The 18406-nt window shown below is 45.9% G+C and overlaps 29 non-coding genes across 29 annotated transcripts; all 29 read left to right on the forward strand.

Annotated features, from left to right (window-relative positions):
* Positions 1-483: 483 nt before the first annotated feature.
* trnas-gcu (transfer RNA serine (anticodon GCU)) lies at positions 484-565 on the forward strand. The gene has a single exon. It is a non-coding gene; the product is annotated as a tRNA-Ser (tRNA).
* A 511-nt stretch (positions 566-1076) lies between these two features.
* On the forward strand, positions 1077-1158 carry trnas-gcu (transfer RNA serine (anticodon GCU)). The gene has a single exon. It is a non-coding gene; the product is annotated as a tRNA-Ser (tRNA).
* Positions 1159-1667: 509 nt separating this feature from the next.
* trnas-gcu (transfer RNA serine (anticodon GCU)) lies at positions 1668-1749 on the forward strand. The gene has a single exon. It is a non-coding gene; the product is annotated as a tRNA-Ser (tRNA).
* A 295-nt stretch (positions 1750-2044) lies between these two features.
* Positions 2045-2126, forward strand: trnas-gcu (transfer RNA serine (anticodon GCU)). The gene has a single exon. It is a non-coding gene; the product is annotated as a tRNA-Ser (tRNA).
* A 511-nt stretch (positions 2127-2637) lies between these two features.
* trnas-gcu (transfer RNA serine (anticodon GCU)) lies at positions 2638-2719 on the forward strand. The gene has a single exon. It is a non-coding gene; the product is annotated as a tRNA-Ser (tRNA).
* A 672-nt stretch (positions 2720-3391) lies between these two features.
* Positions 3392-3473, forward strand: trnas-gcu (transfer RNA serine (anticodon GCU)). Its single transcript has one exon. It is a non-coding gene; the product is annotated as a tRNA-Ser (tRNA).
* A 134-nt stretch (positions 3474-3607) lies between these two features.
* Positions 3608-3689, forward strand: trnas-gcu (transfer RNA serine (anticodon GCU)). The gene has a single exon. It is a non-coding gene; the product is annotated as a tRNA-Ser (tRNA).
* Positions 3690-3984: 295 nt separating this feature from the next.
* On the forward strand, positions 3985-4066 carry trnas-gcu (transfer RNA serine (anticodon GCU)). The gene has a single exon. It is a non-coding gene; the product is annotated as a tRNA-Ser (tRNA).
* A 511-nt stretch (positions 4067-4577) lies between these two features.
* On the forward strand, positions 4578-4659 carry trnas-gcu (transfer RNA serine (anticodon GCU)). Its single transcript has one exon. It is a non-coding gene; the product is annotated as a tRNA-Ser (tRNA).
* A 511-nt stretch (positions 4660-5170) lies between these two features.
* On the forward strand, positions 5171-5252 carry trnas-gcu (transfer RNA serine (anticodon GCU)). The gene has a single exon. It is a non-coding gene; the product is annotated as a tRNA-Ser (tRNA).
* A 1265-nt stretch (positions 5253-6517) lies between these two features.
* Positions 6518-6599, forward strand: trnas-gcu (transfer RNA serine (anticodon GCU)). Its single transcript has one exon. It is a non-coding gene; the product is annotated as a tRNA-Ser (tRNA).
* A 134-nt stretch (positions 6600-6733) lies between these two features.
* trnas-gcu (transfer RNA serine (anticodon GCU)) lies at positions 6734-6815 on the forward strand. The gene has a single exon. It is a non-coding gene; the product is annotated as a tRNA-Ser (tRNA).
* Positions 6816-7110: 295 nt separating this feature from the next.
* On the forward strand, positions 7111-7192 carry trnas-gcu (transfer RNA serine (anticodon GCU)). Its single transcript has one exon. It is a non-coding gene; the product is annotated as a tRNA-Ser (tRNA).
* Positions 7193-7703: 511 nt separating this feature from the next.
* trnas-gcu (transfer RNA serine (anticodon GCU)) lies at positions 7704-7785 on the forward strand. Its single transcript has one exon. It is a non-coding gene; the product is annotated as a tRNA-Ser (tRNA).
* Positions 7786-8296: 511 nt separating this feature from the next.
* trnas-gcu (transfer RNA serine (anticodon GCU)) lies at positions 8297-8378 on the forward strand. The gene has a single exon. It is a non-coding gene; the product is annotated as a tRNA-Ser (tRNA).
* Positions 8379-9266: 888 nt separating this feature from the next.
* On the forward strand, positions 9267-9348 carry trnas-gcu (transfer RNA serine (anticodon GCU)). Its single transcript has one exon. It is a non-coding gene; the product is annotated as a tRNA-Ser (tRNA).
* Positions 9349-10613: 1265 nt separating this feature from the next.
* On the forward strand, positions 10614-10695 carry trnas-gcu (transfer RNA serine (anticodon GCU)). The gene has a single exon. It is a non-coding gene; the product is annotated as a tRNA-Ser (tRNA).
* A 134-nt stretch (positions 10696-10829) lies between these two features.
* On the forward strand, positions 10830-10911 carry trnas-gcu (transfer RNA serine (anticodon GCU)). Its single transcript has one exon. It is a non-coding gene; the product is annotated as a tRNA-Ser (tRNA).
* A 295-nt stretch (positions 10912-11206) lies between these two features.
* trnas-gcu (transfer RNA serine (anticodon GCU)) lies at positions 11207-11288 on the forward strand. Its single transcript has one exon. It is a non-coding gene; the product is annotated as a tRNA-Ser (tRNA).
* Positions 11289-11799: 511 nt separating this feature from the next.
* On the forward strand, positions 11800-11881 carry trnas-gcu (transfer RNA serine (anticodon GCU)). Its single transcript has one exon. It is a non-coding gene; the product is annotated as a tRNA-Ser (tRNA).
* A 511-nt stretch (positions 11882-12392) lies between these two features.
* On the forward strand, positions 12393-12474 carry trnas-gcu (transfer RNA serine (anticodon GCU)). The gene has a single exon. It is a non-coding gene; the product is annotated as a tRNA-Ser (tRNA).
* Positions 12475-12985: 511 nt separating this feature from the next.
* On the forward strand, positions 12986-13067 carry trnas-gcu (transfer RNA serine (anticodon GCU)). The gene has a single exon. It is a non-coding gene; the product is annotated as a tRNA-Ser (tRNA).
* A 295-nt stretch (positions 13068-13362) lies between these two features.
* trnas-gcu (transfer RNA serine (anticodon GCU)) lies at positions 13363-13444 on the forward strand. The gene has a single exon. It is a non-coding gene; the product is annotated as a tRNA-Ser (tRNA).
* A 672-nt stretch (positions 13445-14116) lies between these two features.
* trnas-gcu (transfer RNA serine (anticodon GCU)) lies at positions 14117-14198 on the forward strand. Its single transcript has one exon. It is a non-coding gene; the product is annotated as a tRNA-Ser (tRNA).
* A 511-nt stretch (positions 14199-14709) lies between these two features.
* trnas-gcu (transfer RNA serine (anticodon GCU)) lies at positions 14710-14791 on the forward strand. The gene has a single exon. It is a non-coding gene; the product is annotated as a tRNA-Ser (tRNA).
* A 1104-nt stretch (positions 14792-15895) lies between these two features.
* trnas-gcu (transfer RNA serine (anticodon GCU)) lies at positions 15896-15977 on the forward strand. Its single transcript has one exon. It is a non-coding gene; the product is annotated as a tRNA-Ser (tRNA).
* A 295-nt stretch (positions 15978-16272) lies between these two features.
* trnas-gcu (transfer RNA serine (anticodon GCU)) lies at positions 16273-16354 on the forward strand. The gene has a single exon. It is a non-coding gene; the product is annotated as a tRNA-Ser (tRNA).
* An 888-nt stretch (positions 16355-17242) lies between these two features.
* trnas-gcu (transfer RNA serine (anticodon GCU)) lies at positions 17243-17324 on the forward strand. Its single transcript has one exon. It is a non-coding gene; the product is annotated as a tRNA-Ser (tRNA).
* A 511-nt stretch (positions 17325-17835) lies between these two features.
* trnas-gcu (transfer RNA serine (anticodon GCU)) lies at positions 17836-17917 on the forward strand. The gene has a single exon. It is a non-coding gene; the product is annotated as a tRNA-Ser (tRNA).
* The last annotated feature ends 489 nt before the right edge of the window (positions 17918-18406 follow it).

Consider the following 18406-nt stretch of genomic DNA (forward strand, 5'->3'; position numbering starts at 1 on the left):
TGTGCTTGGGATATTTGATGCCCTATCTCACAACTGCCACAAATAATCAGCAATGTGAAACCTCGATAACTTTCCGTCAGAAAACATTCCACTGAATGTGCCCAGTGACGAGGTGGGCGAGTGGTTAAGGCGATGGACTGCTAATCCATTGTGCTCTGCACGCGTGGGTTCGAATCCCATCCTCGTCGATTGCATTTGCAAAGGGTGTCATCTCTTTCCAAAGATACAGTATCGTTAAGGGGCGTATTTTGACCTCGTAACTGCTAAAGATAATCAGTAATGTCAAAGCTCAATGCTTTTCCTTTGGAAAACTTTCCACTCATTGTGACTCAGTGACGAGGTGGCCGAGTGGTTATGGCGATGGACTGCTGACACATTGTGCTTGGGATATTTGATGCCCTATCTCACAACTGCCACAAATAATCAGCAATGTGAAACCTCGATAACTTTCCGTCAGAAAACATTCCACATAATGTGCCCAGTGACGAGGTGGCCGAGTGGTTAAGGCGATGGACTGCTAATCCATTGTGCTCTGCACGCGTGGGTTCGAATCCCATCCTCGTCGATTCTATTCTTTCCGAAGATGCACTATCATTAAGGGCCATGTTTTCACCTATCTCATAACTGCTACTATATAATAACTGACATCAAACCTCAGCGGTTTTCTATTGGAAAACTTTCCACTCGCCGTGAGTCACTGACGAGGTGGCCGAGTGGTTAAGGCGATGGACTGCTAATCCATTGTGCTCTGCACGCGTGGGTTCCAATCCCATCCTCGTCGATTGCATTTGCAAAGGGTGTCATCTCTTTCCAAAGATACAGTATCGTTAAGGGGCATATTTTGACCTCGTAACTGCTAAAGATAATCAGTAATGTCAAAGCTCAATGCTTTTCCTTTGGAAAACTTTCCACTCATTGTGACTCAGTGACGAGGTGGCCGAGTGGTTATGGCGATGGACTGCTGACACATTGTGCTTGGGATATTTGATGCCCTATCTCACAACTGCCACAAATAATCAGCAATGTGAAACCTCGATAACTTTCCGTCAGAAAACATTCCACTGAATGTGCCCAGTGACGAGGTGGCCGAGTGGTTAAGGCGATGGACTGCTAATCCATTGTGCTCTGCACGCGTGGGTTCGAATCCCATCCTCGTCGATTCTATTCTTTCCGAAGATGCACTATCATTAAGGGCCATGTTTTCACCTATCTCATAACTGCTACTATATAATAAGACATCAAACCTCAGCGGTTTTCTATTGGAAAACTTTCCACTCGCCATGAGTCACTGACGAGGTGGCCGAGTGGTTAAGGCGATGGACTGCTAATCCATTGTGCTCTGCACGCGTGGGTTCCAATCCCATCCTCGTTGATTGCATTTGCAAAGGGTGTCATCTCTTTCCAAAGATACAGTATCGTGAAGGGGCATATTTTGACCTCGTAACTGCTAAAGATAATCAGTAATGTCAAAGCTCAATGCTTTTCCTTTGGAAAACTTTCCACTCATTGTGACTCAGTGACGAGGTGGCCGAGTGGTTATGGCGATGGACTGCTGACACATTGTGCTTGGGATATTTGATGCCCTATCTCACAACTGCCACAAATAATCAGCAATGTGAAACCTCGATAACTTTCCGTCAGAAAACATTCCACTGAATGTGCCCAGTGACGAGGTGGCCGAGTGGTTAAGGCGATGGACTGCTAATCCATTGTGCTCTGCACGCGTGGGTTCGAATCCCATCCTCGTCGATTGCATTTGCAAAGGGTGTCATCTCTTTCCAAAGATACAGTATCGTTAAGGGGCGTATTTTGACCTCGTAACTGCTAAAGATAATCAGTAATGTCAAAGCTCAATGCTTTTCCTTTGGAAAACTTTCCACTCATTGTGACTCAGTGACGAGGTGGCCGAGTGGTTATGGCGATGGACTGCTGACACATTGTGCTTGGGATATTTGATGCCCTATCTCACAACTGCCACAAATAATCAGCAATGTGAAACCTCGATAACTTTCCGTCAGAAAACATTCCACATAATGTGCCCAGTGACGAGGTGGCCGAGTGGTTAAGGCGATGGACTGCTAATCCATTGTGCTCTGCACGCGTGGGTTCGAATCCCATCCTCGTCGATTCTATTCTTTCCGAAGATGCACTATCATTAAGGGCCATGTTTTCACCTATCTCATAACTGCTACTATATAATAACTGACATCAAACCTCAGCGGTTTTCTATTGGAAAACTTTCCACTCGCCGTGAGTCACTGACGAGGTGGCCGAGTGGTTAAGGCGATGGACTGCTAATCCATTGTGCTCTGCACGCGTGGGTTCCAATCCCATCCTCGTCGATTGCATTTGCAAAGGGTGTCATCTCTTTCCAAAGATACAGTATCGTTAAGGGGCATATTTTGACCTCGTAACTGCTAAAGATAATCAGTAATGTCAAAGCTCAATGCTTTTCCTTTGGAAAACTTTCCACTCATTGTGACTCAGTGACGAGGTGGCCGAGTGGTTATGGCGATGGACTGCTGACACATTGTGCTTGGGATATTTGATGCCCTATCTCACAACTGCCACAAATAATCAGCAATGTGAAACCTCGATAACTTTCCGTCAGAAAACATTCCACTGAATGTGCCCAGTGACGAGGTGGCCGAGTGGTTAAGGCGATGGACTGCTAATCCATTGTGCTCTGCACGCGTGGGTTCGAATCCCATCCTCGTCGATTGCATTTGCAAAGGGTGTCATCTCTTTCCAAAGATAAAGTATCGTTAAGGGGCGTATTTTGACCTCGTAACTGCTAAAGATAATCAGTAATGTCAAAGCTCAATGCTTTTCATTTGGAAAACTTTCCACTCATTGTGACTCAGTGACGAGGTGGCCGAGTGGTTATGGCGATGGACTGCTGACACATTGTGCTTGGGATATTTGATGCCCTATCTCACAACTGCCACAAATAATCAGCAATGTGAAACCTCGATAACTTTCCGTCAGAAAACATTCCACTGAATGTGCCCAGTGACGAGGTGGGCGAGTGGTTAAGGCGATGGACTGCTAATCCATTGTGCTCTGCACGCGTGGGTTCGAATCCCATCCTCGTCGATTGCATTTGCAAAGGGTGTCATCTCTTTCCAAAGATACAGTATCGTTAAGGGGTGTATTTTGACCTCGTAACTGCTAAAGATAATCAGTAATGTCAAAGCTCAATGCTTTTCCTTTGGAAAACTTTCCACTCATTGTGACTCAGTGACGAGGTGGCCGAGTGGTTATGGCGATGGACTGCTGACACATTGTGCTTGGGATATTTGATGCCCTATCTCACAACTGCCACAAATAATCAGCAATGTGAAACCTCGATAACTTTCCGTCAGAAAACATTCCACATAATGTGCCCAGTGACGAGGTGGCCGAGTGGTTAAGGCGATGGACTGCTAATCCATTGTGCTCTGCACGCGTGGGTTCGAATCCCATCCTCGTCGATTCTATTCTTTCCGAAGATGCACTATCATTAAGGGCCATGTTTTCACCTATCTCATAACTGCTACTATATAATAACTGACATCAAACCTCAGCGGTTTTCTATTGGAAAACTTTCCACTCGCCGTGAGTCACTGACGAGGTGGCCGAGTGGTTAAGGCGATGGACTGCTAATCCATTGTGCTCTGCACGCGTGGGTTCGAATCCCATCCTCGTCGATTGCATTTGCAAAGGGTGTCATCTCTTTCCAAAGATACAGTATCGTTAAGGGGCATATTTTGACCTCGTAACTGCTAAAGATAATCAGTAATGTCAAAGCTCAATGCTTTTCCTTTGGAAAACTTTCCACTCATTGTGACTCAGTGACGAGGTGGCCGAGTGGTTATGGCGATGGACTGCTGACACATTGTGCTTGGGATATTTGATGCCCTATCTCACAACTGCCACAAATAATCAGCAATGTGAAACCTCGATAACTTTCCGTCAGAAAACATTCCACTGAATGTGCCCAGTGACGAGGTGGCCGAGTGGTTAAGGCGATGGACTGCTAATCCATTGTGCTCTGCACGCGTGGGTTCGAATCCCATCCTCGTCGATTCTATTCTTTCCGAAGATGCACTATCATTAAGGGCCATGTTTTCACCTATCTCATAACTGCTACTATATAATAACAGACATCAAACCTCAGCGGTTTTCTATTGGAAAACTTTCCACTCGCCATGAGTCACTGACGAGGTGGCCGAGTGGTTAAGGCGATGGACTGCTAATCCATTGTGCTCTGCACGCGTGGGTTCCAATCCCATCCTCGTCGATTGCATTTGCAAAGGGTGTCATCTCTTTCCAAAGATACAGTATCGTTAAGGGGCATATTTTGACCTCGTAACTGCTAAAGATAATCAGTAATGTCAAAGCTCAATGCTTTTCCTTTGGAAAACTTTCCACTCATTGTGACTCAGTGACGAGGTGGCCGAGTGGTTATGGCGATGGACTGCTGACACATTGTGCTTGGGATATTTGATGCCCTATCTCACAACTGCCACAAATAATCAGCAATGTGAAACCTCGATAACTTTCCGTCAGAAAACATTCCACTGAATGTGCCCAGTGACGAGGTGGCCGAGTGGTTAAGGCGATGGACTGCTAATCCATTGTGCTCTGCACGCGTGGGTTCGAATCCCATCCTCGTCGATTGCATTTGCAAAGGGTGTCATCTCTTTCCAAAGATACAGTATCGTTAAGGGGCGTATTTTGACCTCATAACTGCTAAAGATAATCAGTAATGTCAAAGCTCAATGCTTTTCCTTTGGAAAACTTTCCACTCATTGTGACTCAGTGACGAGGTGGCCGAGTGGTTATGGCGATGGACTGCTGACACATTGTGCTTGGGATATTTGATGCCCTATCTCACAACTGCCACAAATAATCAGCAATGTGAAACCTCGATAACTTTCCGTCAGAAAACATTCCACATAATGTGCCCAGTGACGAGGTGGCAGAGTGGTTAAGGCGATGGACTGCTAATCCATTGTGCTCTGCACGCGTGGGTTCGAATCCCATCCTCGTCGCTTCTATTCTTTCCGAAGATGCACTATCATTAAGGGCCATGTTTTCACCTATCTCATAACTGCTACTATATAATAACTGACATCAAACCTCAGCGGTTTTCTATTGGAAAACTTTCCACTAGCCGTGAGTCACTGACGAGGTGGCCGAGTGGTTAAGGCGATGGACTGCTAATCCATTGTGCTCTGCACGCGTGGGTTCGAATCCCATCCTCGTCGATTGCATTTGCAAAGGGTGTCATCTCTTTCCAAAGATACAGTATCGTTAAGGGGCGTATTTTGACCTCGTAACTGCTAAAGATAATCAGTAATGTCAAAGCTCAATGCTTTTCCTTTGGAAAACTTTCCACTCATTGTGACTCAGTGACGAGGTGGCCGAGTGGTTATGGCGATGGACTGCTGACACATTGTGCTTGGGATATTTGATGCCCTATCTCACAACTGCCACAAATAATCAGCAATGTGAAACCTCGATAACTTTCCGTCAGAAAACATTCCACTGAATGTGCCCAGTGACGAGGTGGGCGAGTGGTTAAGGCGATGGACTGCTAATCCATTGTGCTCTGCACGCGTGGGTTCGAATCCCATCCTCGTCGATTCTATTCTTTCCGAAGATGCACTATCATTAAGGGCCATGTTTTCACCTATCTCATAACTGCTACTATATAATAACAGACATCAAACCTCAGCGGTTTTCTATTGGAAAACTTTCCACTCGCCATGAGTCACTGACGAGGTGGCCGAGTGGTTAAGGCGATGGACTGCTAATCCATTGTGCTCTGCACGCGTGGGTTCCAATCCCATCCTCGTCGATTGCATTTGCAAAGGGTGTCATCTCTTTCCAAAGATACAGTATCGTTAAGGGGCGTATTTTGACCTCGTAACTGCTAAAGATAATCAGTAATGTCAAAGCTCAATGCTTTTCATTTGGAAAACTTTCCACTCATTGTGACTCAGTGACGAGGTGGCCGAGTGGTTATGGCGATGGACTGCTGACACATTGTGCTTGGGATATTTGATGCCCTATCTCACAACTGCCACAAATAATCAGCAATGTGAAACCTCGATAACTTTCCGTCAGAAAACATTCCACTGAATGTGCCCAGTGACGAGGTGGCGGAGTGGTTAAGGCGATGGACTGCTAATCCATTGTGCTCTGCACGCGTGGGTTCGAATCCCATCCTCGTCGATTGCATTTGCAAAGGGTGTCATCTCTTTCCAAAGATACAGTATCGTTAAGGGGCGTATTTTGACCTCATAACTGCTAAAGATAATCAGTAATGTCAAAGCTCAATGCTTTTCCTTTGGAAAACTTTCCACTCATTGTGACTCAGTGACGAGGTGGCCGAGTGGTTATGGCGATGGACTGCTGACACATTGTGCTTGGGATATTTGATGCCCTATCTCACAACTGCCACAAATAATCAGCAATGTGAAACCTCGATAACTTTCCGTCAGAAAACATTCCACATAATGTGCCCAGTGACGAGGTGGCCGAGTGGTTAAGGCGATGGACTGCTAATCCATTGTGCTCTGCACGCGTGGGTTCGAATCCCATCCTCGTCGATTCTATTCTTTCCGAAGATGCACTATCATTAAGGGCCATGTTTTCACCTATCTCATAACTGCTACTATATAATAACTGACATCAAACCTCAGCGGTTTTCTATTGGAAAACTTTCCACTCGCCGTGAGTCACTGACGAGGTGGCCGAGTGGTTAAGGCGATGGACTGCTAATCCATTGTGCTCTGCACGCGTGGGTTCGAATCCCATCCTCGTCGATTGCATTTGCAAAGGGTGTCATCTCTTTCCAAAGATACAGTATCGTTAAGGGGCATATTTTGACCTCGTAACTGCTAAAGATAATCAGTAATGTCAAAGCTCAATGCTTTTCCTTTGGAAAACTTTCCACTCATTGTGACTCAGTGACGAGGTGGCCGAGTGGTTATGGCGATGGACTGCTGACACATTGTGCTTGGGATATTTGATGCCCTATCTCACAACTGCCACAAATAATCAGCAATGTGAAACCTCGATAACTTTCCGTCAGAAAACATTCCACTGAATGTGCCCAGTGACGAGGTGGCCGAGTGGTTAAGGCGATGGACTGCTAATCCATTGTGCTCTGCACGCGTGGGTTCGAATCCCATCCTCGTCGATTCTATTCTTTCCGAAGATGCACTATCATTAAGGGCCATGTTTTCACCTATCTCATAACTGCTACTATATAATAACAGACATCAAACCTCAGCGGTTTTCTATTGGAAAACTTTCCACTCGCCATGAGTCACTGACGAGGTGGCCGAGTGGTTAAGGCGATGGACTGCTAATCCATTGTGCTCTGCACGCGTGGGTTCCAATCCCATCCTCGTCGATTGCATTTGCAAAGGGTGTCATCTCTTTCCAAAGATACAGTATCGTTAAGGGGCATATTTTGACCTCGTAACTGCTAAAGATAATCAGTAATGTCAAAGCTCAATGCTTTTCCTTTGGAAAACTTTCCACTCATTGTGACTCAGTGACGAGGTGGCCGAGCGGTTATGGCGATGGACTGCTGACACATTGTGCTTGGGATATTTGATGCCCTATCTCACAACTGCCACAAATAATCAGCAATGTGAAACCTCGATAACTTTCCGTCAGAAAACATTCCACTGAATGTGCCCAGTGACGAGGTGGCCGAGTGGTTAAGGCGATGGACTGCTAATCCATTGTGCTCTGCACGCGTGGGTTCGAATCCCATCCTCGTCGATTGCATTTGCAAAGGGTGTCATCTCTTTCCAAAGATACAGTATCGTTAAGGGGCGTATTTTGACCTCATAACTGCTAAAGATAATCAGTAATGTCAAAGCTCAATGCTTTTCCTTTGGAAAACTTTCCACTCATTGTGACTCAGTGACGAGGTGGCCGAGTGGTTATGGCGATGGACTGCTGACACATTGTGCTTGGGATATTTGATGCCCTATCTCACAACTGCCACAAATAATCAGCAATGTGAAACCTCGATAACTTTCCGTCAGAAAACATTCCACATAATGTGCCCAGTGACGAGGTGGCAGAGTGGTTAAGGCGATGGACTGCTAATCCATTGTGCTCTGCACGCGTGGGTTCGAATCCCATCCTCGTCGCTTCTATTCTTTCCGAAGATGCACTATCATTAAGGGCCATGTTTTCACCTATCTCATAACTGCTACTATATAATAACTGACATCAAACCTCAGCGGTTTTCTATTGGAAAACTTTCCACTAGCCGTGAGTCACTGACGAGGTGGCCGAGTGGTTAAGGCGATGGACTGCTAATCCATTGTGCTCTGCACGCGTGGGTTCGAATCCCATCCTCGTCGATTGCATTTGCAAAGGGTGTCATCTCTTTCCAAAGATACAGTATCGTTAAGGGGCGTATTTTGACCTCGTAACTGCTAAAGATAATCAGTAATGTCAAAGCTCAATGCTTTTCCTTTGGAAAACTTTCCACTCATTGTGACTCAGTGACGAGGTGGCCGAGTGGTTATGGCGATGGACTGCTGACACATTGTGCTTGGGATATTTGATGCCCTATCTCACAACTGCCACAAATAATCAGCAATGTGAAACCTCGATAACTTTCCGTCAGAAAACATTCCACTGAATGTGCCCAGTGACGAGGTGGGCGAGTGGTTAAGGCGATGGACTGCTAATCCATTGTGCTCTGCACGCGTGGGTTCGAATCCCATCCTCGTCGATTCTATTCTTTCCGAAGATGCACTATCATTAAGGGCCATGTTTTCACCTATCTCATAACTGCTACTATATAATAACAGACATCAAACCTCAGCGGTTTTCTATTGGAAAACTTTCCACTCGCCGTGAGTCACTGACGAGGTGGCCGAGTGGTTAAGGCGATGGACTGCTAATCCATTGTGCTCTGCACGCGTGGGTTCCAATCCCATCCTCGTCGATTGCATTTGCAAAGGGTGTCATCTCTTTCCAAAGATACAGTATCGTTAAGGGGCATATTTTGACCTCGTAACTGCTAAAGATAATCAGTAATGTCAAAGCTCAATGCTTTTCCTTTGGAAAACTTTCCACTCATTGTGACTCAGTGACGAGGTGGCCGAGTGGTTATGGCGATGGACTGCTGACACATTGTGCTTGGGATATTTGATGCCCTATCTCACAACTGCCACAAATAATCAGCAATGTGAAACCTCGATAACTTTCCGTCAGAAAACATTCCACTGAATGTGCCCAGTGACGAGGTGGCCGAGTGGTTAAGGCGATGGACTGCTAATCCATTGTGCTCTGCACGCGTGGGTTCGAATCCCATCCTCGTCGATTGCATTTGCAAAGGGTGTCATCTCTTTCCAAAGATACAGTATCGTTAAGGGGCGTATTTTGACCTCTTAACTGCTAAAGATAATCAGTAATGTCAAAGCTCAATGCTTTTCCTTTGGAAAACTTTCCACTCATTGTGACTCAGTGACGAGGTGGCCGAGTGGTTATGGCGATGGACTGCTGACACATTGTGCTTGGGATATTTGATGCCCTATCTCACAACTGCCACAAATAATCAGCAATGTGAAACCTCGATAACTTTCCGTCAGAAAACATTCCACTGAATGTGCCCAGTGACGAGGTGGGCGAGTGGTTAAGGCGATGGACTGCTAATCCATTGTGCTCTGCACGCGTGGGTTCGAATCCCATCCTCGTCGATTCTATTCTTTCCGAAGATGCACTATCATTAAGGGCCATGTTTTCACCTATCTCATAACTGCTACTATATAATAACAGACATCAAACCTCAGCGGTTTTCTATTGGAAAACTTTCCACTCGCCATGAGTCACTGACGAGGTGGCCGAGTGGTTAAGGCGATGGACTGCTAATCCATTGTGCTCTGCACGCGTGGGTTCCAATCCCATCCTCGTCGATTGCATTTGCAAAGGGTGTCATCTCTTTCCAAAGATACAGTATCGTTAAGGGGCGTATTTTGACCTCGTAACTGCTAAAGATAATCAGTAATGTCAAAGCTCAATGCTTTTCATTTGGAAAACTTTCCACTCATTGTGACTCAGTGACGAGGTGGCCGAGTGGTTATGGCGATGGACTGCTGACACATTGTGCTTGGGATATTTGATGCCCTATCTCACAACTGCCACAAATAATCAGCAATGTGAAACCTCGATAACTTTCCGTCAGAAAACATTCCACTGAATGTGCCCAGTGACGAGGTGGCGGAGTGGTTAAGGCGATGGACTGCTAATCCATTGTGCTCTGCACGCGTGGGTTCGAATCCCATCCTCGTCGATTGCATTTGCAAAGGGTGTCATCTCTTTCCAAAGATACAGTATCGTTAAGGGGCGTATTTTGACCTCATAACTGCTAAAGATAATCAGTAATGTCAAAGCTCAATGCTTTTCCTTTGGAAAACTTTCCACTCATTGTGACTCAGTGACGAGGTGGCCGAGTGGTTATGGCGATGGACTGCTGACACATTGTGCTTGGGATATTTGATGCCCTATCTCACAACTGCCACAAATAATCAGCAATGTGAAACCTCGATAACTTTCCGTCAGAAAACATTCCACATAATGTGCCCAGTGACGAGGTGGCCGAGTGGTTAAGGCGATGGACTGCTAATCCATTGTGCTCTGCACGCGTGGGTTCGAATCCCATCCTCGTCGATTCTATTCTTTCCGAAGATGCACTATCATTAAGGGCCATGTTTTCACCTATCTCATAACTGCTACTATATAATAACTGACATCAAACCTCAGCGGTTTTCTATTGGAAAACTTTCCACTCGCCGTGAGTCACTGACGAGGTGGCCGAGTGGTTAAGGCGATGGACTGCTAATCCATTGTGCTCTGCACGCGTGGGTTCGAATCCCATCCTCGTCGATTGCATTTGCAAAGGGTGTCATCTCTTTCCAAAGATACAGTATCGTTAAGGGGCATATTTTGACCTCGTAACTGCTAAAGATAATCAGTAATGTCAAAGCTCAATGCTTTTCCTTTGGAAAACTTTCCACTCATTGTGACTCAGTGACGAGGTGGCCGAGTGGTTATGGCGATGGACTGCTGACACATTGTGCTTGGGATATTTGATGCCCTATCTCACAACTGCCACAAATAATCAGCAATGTGAAACCTCGATAACTTTCCGTCAGAAAACATTCCACTGAATGTGCCCAGTGACGAGGTGGCCGAGTGGTTAAGGCGATGGACTGCTAATCCATTGTGCTCTGCACGCGTGGGTTCGAATCCCATCCTCGTCGATTCTATTCTTTCCGAAGATGCACTATCATTAAGGGCCATGTTTTCACCTATCTCATAACTGCTACTATATAATAACAGACATCAAACCTCAGCGGTTTTCTATTGGAAAACTTTCCACTCGCCATGAGTCACTGACGAGGTGGCCGAGTGGTTAAGGCGATGGACTGCTAATCCATTGTGCTCTGCACGCGTGGGTTCCAATCCCATCCTCGTCGATTGCATTTGCAAAGGGTGTCATCTCTTTCCAAAGATACAGTATCGTTAAGGGGCATATTTTGACCTCGTAACTGCTAAAGATAATCAGTAATGTCAAAGCTCAATGCTTTTCCTTTGGAAAACTTTCCACTCATTGTGACTCAGTGACGAGGTGGCCGAGTGGTTATGGCGATGGACTGCTGACACATTGTGCTTGGGATATTTGATGCCCTATCTCACAACTGCCACAAATAATCAGCAATGTGAAACCTCGATAACTTTCCGTCAGAAAACATTCCACTGAATGTGCCCAGTGACGAGGTGGCCGAGTGGTTAAGGCGATGGACTGCTAATCCATTGTGCTCTGCACGCGTGGGTTCGAATCCCATCCTCGTCGATTGCATTTGCAAAGGGTGTCATCTCTTTCCAAAGATACAGTATCGTTAAGGGGCGTATTTTGACCTCATAACTGCTAAAGATAATCAGTAATGTCAAAGCTCAATGCTTTTCCTTTGGAAAACTTTCCACTCATTGTGACTCAGTGACGAGGTGGCCGAGTGGTTATGGCGATGGACTGCTGACACATTGTGCTTGGGATATTTGATGCCCTATCTCACAACTGCCACAAATAATCAGCAATGTGAAACCTCGATAACTTTCCGTCAGAAAACATTCCACATAATGTGCCCAGTGACGAGGTGGCAGAGTGGTTAAGGCGATGGACTGCTAATCCATTGTGCTCTGCACGCGTGGGTTCGAATCCCATCCTCGTCGCTTCTATTCTTTCCGAAGATGCACTATCATTAAGGGCCATGTTTTCACCTATCTCATAACTGCTACTATATAATAACTGACATCAAACCTCAGCGGTTTTCTATTGGAAAACTTTCCACTAGCCGTGAGTCACTGACGAGGTGGCCGAGTGGTTAAGGCGATGGACTGCTAATCCATTGTGCTCTGCACGCGTGGGTTCGAATCCCATCCTCGTCGATTGCATTTGCAAAGGGTGTCATCTCTTTCCAAAGATACAGTATCGTTAAGGGGCGTATTTTGACCTCGTAACTGCTAAAGATAATCAGTAATGTCAAAGCTCAATGCTTTTCATTTGGAAAACTTTCCACTCATTGTGACTCAGTGACGAGGTGGCCGAGTGGTTATGGCGATGGACTGCTGACACATTGTGCTTGGGATATTTGATGCCCTATCTCACAACTGCCACAAATAATCAGCAATGTGAAACCTCGATAACTTTCCGTCAGAAAACATTCCACTGAATGTGCCCAGTGACGAGGTGGGCGAGTGGTTAAGGCGATGGACTGCTAATCCATTGTGCTCTGCACGCGTGGGTTCGAATCCCATCCTCGTCGATTCTATTCTTTCCGAAGATGCACTATCATTAAGGGCCATGTTTTCACCTATCTCATAACTGCTACTATATAATAACAGACATCAAACCTCAGCGGTTTTCTATTGGAAAACTTTCCACTCGCCATGAGTCACTGACGAGGTGGCCGAGTGGTTAAGGCGATGGACTGCTAATCCATTGTGCTCTGCACGCGTGGGTTCGAATCCCATCCTCGTCGATTGCATTTGCAAAGGGTGTCATCTCTTTCCAAAGATACAGTATCCTTAAGGGGCATATTTTGACCTCGTAACTGCTAAAGATAATCAGTAATGTCAAAGCTCAATGCTTTTCCTTTGGAAAACTTTCCACTCATTGTGACTCAGTGACGAGGTGGCCGAGTGGTTATGGCGATGGACTGCTGACACATTGTGCTTGGGATATTTGATGCCCTATCTCACAACTGCCACAAATAATCAGCAATGTGAAACCTCGATAACTTTCCGTCAGAAAACATTCCACTGAATGTGCCCAGTGACGAGGTGGCCGAGTGGTTAAGGCGATGGACTGCTAATCCATTGTGCTCTGCACGCGTGGGTTCGAATCCCATCCTCGTCGATTGCATTTGCAAAGGGTGTCATCTCTTTCCAAAGATACAGTATCGTTAAGGGGCGTATTTTGACCTCGTAACTGCTAAAGATAATCAGTAATGTCAAAGCTCAATGCTTTTCATTTGGAAAACTTTCCACTCATTGTGACTCAGTGACGAGGTGGCCGAGTGGTTATGGCGATGGACTGCTGACACATTGTGCTTGGGATATTTGATGCCCTATCTCACAACTGCCACAAATAATCAGCAATGTGAAACCTCGATAACTTTCCGTCAGAAAACATTCCACTGAATGTGCCCAGTGACGAGGTGGGCGAGTGGTTAAGGCGATGGACTGCTAATCCATTGTGCTCTGCACGCGTGGGTTCGAATCCCATCCTCGTCGATTGCATTTGCAAAGGGTGTCATCTCTTTCCAAAGATACAGTATCGTTAAGGGGTGTATTTTGACCTCGTAACTGCTAAAGATAATCAGTAATGTCAAAGCTCAATGCTTTTCCTTTGGAAAACTTTCCACTCATTGTGACTCAGTGACGAGGTGGCCGAGTGGTTATGGCGATGGACTGCTGACACATTGTGCTTGGGATATTTGATGCCCTATCTCACAACTGCCACAAATAATCAGCAATGTGAAACCTCGATAACTTTCCGTCAGAAAACATTCCACATAATGTGCCCAGTGACGAGGTGGCCGAGTGGTTAAGGCGATGGACTGCTAATCCATTGTGCTCTGCACGCGTGGGTTCGAATCCCATCCTCGTCGATTCTATTCTTTCCGAAGATGCACTATCATTAAGGGCCATGTTTTCACCTATCTCATAACTGCTACTATATAATAACTGACATCAAACCTCAGCGGTTTTCTATTGGAAAACTTTCCACTCGCCGTGAGTCACTGACGAGGTGGCCGAGTGGTTAAGGCGATGGACTGCTAATCCATTGTGCTCTGCACGCGTGGGTTCCAATCCCATCCTCGTCGATTGCATTTGCAAAGGGTGTCATCTCTTTCCAAAGATACAGTATCGTTAAGGGGCATATTTTGACCTCGTAACTGCTAAAGATAATCAGTAATGTCAAAGCTCAATGCTTTTCCTTTGGAAAACTTTCCACTCATTGTGACTCAGTGACGAGGTGGCCGAGTGGTTATGGCGATGGACTGCTGACACATTGTGCTTGGGATATTTGATGCCCTATCTCACAACTGCCACAAATAATCAGCAATGTGAAACCTCGATAACTTTCCGTCAGAAAACATTCCACTGAATGTGCCCAGTGACGAGGTGGCCGAGTGGTTAAGGCGATGGACTGCTAATCCATTGTGCTCTGCACGCGTGGGTTCGAATCCCATCCTCGTCGATTCTATTCTTTCCGAAGATGCACTATCATTAAGGGCCATGTTTTCACCTATCTCATAACTGCTACTATATAATAACAGACATCAAACCTCAGCGGTTTTCTATTGGAAAACTTTCCACTCGCCATGAGTCACTGACGAGGTGGCCGAGTGGTTAAGGCGATGGACTGCTAATCCATTGTGCTCTGCACGCGTGGGTTCCAATCCCATCCTCGTCGATTGCATTTGCAAAGGGTGTCATCTCTTTCCAAAGATACAGTATCGTTAAGGGGCATATTTTGACCTCGTAACTGCTAAAGATAATCAGTAATGTCAAAGCTCAATGCTTTTCCTTTGGAAAACTTTCCACTCATTGTGACTCAGTGACGAGGTGGCCGAGTGGTTATGGCGATGGACTGCTGACACATTGTGCTTGGGATATTTGATGCCCTATCTCACAACTGCCACAAATAATCAGCAATGTGAAACCTCGATAACTTTCCGTCAGAAAACATTCCACTGAATGTGCCCAGTGACGAGGTGGCCGAGTGGTTAAGGCGATGGGCTGCTAATCCATTGTGCTCTGCACGCGTGGGTTCGAATCCCATCCTCGTCGATTGCATTTGCAAAGGGTGTCATCTCTTTCCAAAGATACAGTATCGTTAAGGGGCGTATTTTGACCTCATAACTGCTAAAGATAATCAGTAATGTCAAAGCTCAATGCTTTTCCTTTGGAAAACTTTCCACTCATTGTGACTCAGTGACGAGGTGGCCGAGTGGTTATGGCGATGGACTGCTGACACATTGTGCTTGGGATATTTGATGCCCTATCTCACAACTGCCACAAATAATCAGCAATGTGAAACCTCGATAACTTTCCGTCAGAAAACATTCCACATAATGTGCCCAGTGACGAGGTGGCAGAGTGGTTAAGGCGATGGACTGCTAATCCATTGTGCTCTGCACGCGTGGGTTCGAATCCCATCCTCGTCGATTCTATTCTTTCCGAAGATGCACTATCATTAAGGGCCATGTTTTCACCTATCTCATAACTGCTACTATATAATAACTGACATCAAACCTCAGCGGTTTTCTATTGGAAAACTTTCCACTCGCCGTGAGTCACTGACGAGGTGGCCGAGTGGTTAAGGCGATGGACTGCTAATCCATTGTGCTCTGCACGCGTGGGTTCGAATCCCATCCTCGTCGATTGCATTTGCAAAGGGTGTCATCTCTTTCCAAAGATACAGTATCGTTAAGGGGCATATTTTGACCTCGTAACTGCTAAAGATAATCAGTAATGTCAAAGCTCAATGCTTTTCCTTTGGAAAACTTTCCACTCATTGTGACTCAGTGACGAGGTGGCCGAGTGGTTATGGCGATGGACTGCTGACACATTGTGCTTGGGATATTTGATGCCCTATCTCACAACTGCCACAAATAATCAGCAATGTGAAACCTCGATAACTTTCCGTCAGAAAACATTCCACTGAATGTGCCCAGTGACGAGGTGGCCGAGTGGTTAAGGCGATGGACTGCTAATCCATTGTGCTCTGCACGCGTGGGTTCGAATCCCATCCTCGTCGATTGCATTTGCAAAGGGTGTCATCTCTTTCCAAAGATACAGTATCGTTAAGGGGCGTATTTTGACCTCGTAACTGCTAAAGATAATCAGTAATGTCAAAGCTCAATGCTTTTCATTTGGAAAACTTTCCACTCATTGTGACTCAGTGACGAGGTGGCCGAGTGGTTATGGCGATGGACTGCTGACACATTGTGCTTGGGATATTTGATGCCCTATCTCACAACTGCCACAAATAATCAGCAATGTGAAACCTCGATAACTTTCCGTCAGAAAACATTCCACATAATGTGCCCAGTGACGAGGTGGGCGAGTGGTTAAGGCGATGGACTGCTAATCCATTGTGCTCTGCACGCGTGGGTTCGAATCCCATCCTCGTCGATTCTATTCTTTCCGAAGATGCACTATCATTAAGGGCCATGTTTTCACCTATCTCATAACTGCTACTATATAATAACAGACATCAAACCTCAGCGGTTTTCTATTGGAAAACTTTCCACTCGCCATGAGTCACTGACGAGGTGGCCGAGTGGTTAAGGCGATGGACTGCTAATCCATTGTGCTCTGCACGCGTGGGTTCCAATCCCATCCTCGTCGATTGCATTTGCAAAGGGTGTCATCTCTTTCCAAAGATACAGTATCGTTAAGGGGCATATTTTGACCTCGTAACTGCTAAAGATAATCAGTAATGTCAAAGCTCAATGCTTTTCCTTTGGAAAACTTTCCACTCATTGTGACTCAGTGACGAGGTGGCCGAGTGGTTATGGCGATGGACTGCTGACACATTGTGCTTGGGATATTTGATGCCCTATCTCACAACTGCCACAAATAATCAGCAATGTGAAACCTCGATAACTTTCCGTCAGAAAACATTCCACTGAATGTGCCCAGTGACGAGGTGGCCGAGTGGTTAAGGCGATGGACTGCTAATCCATTGTGCTCTGCACGCGTGGGTTCGAATCCCATCCTCGTCGATTCTATTCTTTCCGAAGATGCACTATCATTAAGGGCCATGTTTTCACCTATCTCATAACTGCTACTATATATTAACTGACATCAAACCTCAGCGGTTTTCTATTGGAAAACTTTCCACTCGCCGTGAGTCACTGACGAGGTGGCCGAGTGGTTAAGGCGATGGACTGCTAATCCATTGTGCTCTGCACGCGTGGGTTCCAATCCCATCCTCGTCGATTGCATTTGCAAAGGGTGTCATCTCTTTCCAAAGATACAGTATCGTTAAGGGGCATATTTTGACCTCGTAACTGCTAAAGATAATCAGTAATGTCAAAGCTCAATGCTTTTCCTTTGGAAAACTTTCCACTCATTGTGACTCAGTGACGAGGTGGCCGAGTGGTTATGGCGATGGACTGCTGACACATTGTGCTTGGGATATTTGATGCCCTATCTCACAACTGCCACAAATAATCAGCAATGTGAAACCTCGATAACTTTCCGTCAGAAAACATTCCACTGAATGTGCCCAGTGACGAGGTGGCCGAGTGGTTAAGGCGATGGACTGCTAATCCATTGTGCTCTGCACGCGTGGGTTCGAATCCCATCCTCGTCGATTCTATTCTTTCCGAAGATGCACTATCATTAAGGGCCATGTTTTCACCTATCTCATAACTGCTACTATATATTAACTGACATCAAACCTCAGCGGTTTTCTATTGGAAAACTTTCCACTCGCCGTGAGTCACTGACGAGGTGGCCGAGTGGTTAAGGCGATGGACTGCTAATCCATTGTGCTCTGCACGCGTGGGTTCCAATCCCATCCTCGTCGATTGCATTTGCAAAGGGTGTCATCTCTTTCCAAAGATACAGTATCGTTAAGGGGCATATTTTGACCTCGTAACTGCTAAAGATAATCAGTAATGTCAAAGCTCAATGCTTTTCCTTTGGAAAACTTTCCACTCATTGTGACTCAGTGACGAGGTGGCCGAGTGGTTATGGCGATGGACTGCTGACACATTGTGCTTGGGATATTTGATGCCCTATCTCACAACTGCCACAAATAATCAGCAATGTGAAACCTCGATAACTTTCCGTCAGAAAA

This window comes from Alosa pseudoharengus, unplaced genomic scaffold (assembly GCF_046254945.1).
Source record: "Alosa pseudoharengus isolate Yale_2024_CS ecotype anadromous, Long Island Sound unplaced genomic scaffold, YU_APseudo_1.1 YU_APseudo_1.1_scf_97, whole genome shotgun sequence".
NCBI classification, from domain to species: domain Eukaryota; kingdom Metazoa; phylum Chordata; class Actinopteri; order Clupeiformes; family Clupeidae; genus Alosa; species Alosa pseudoharengus.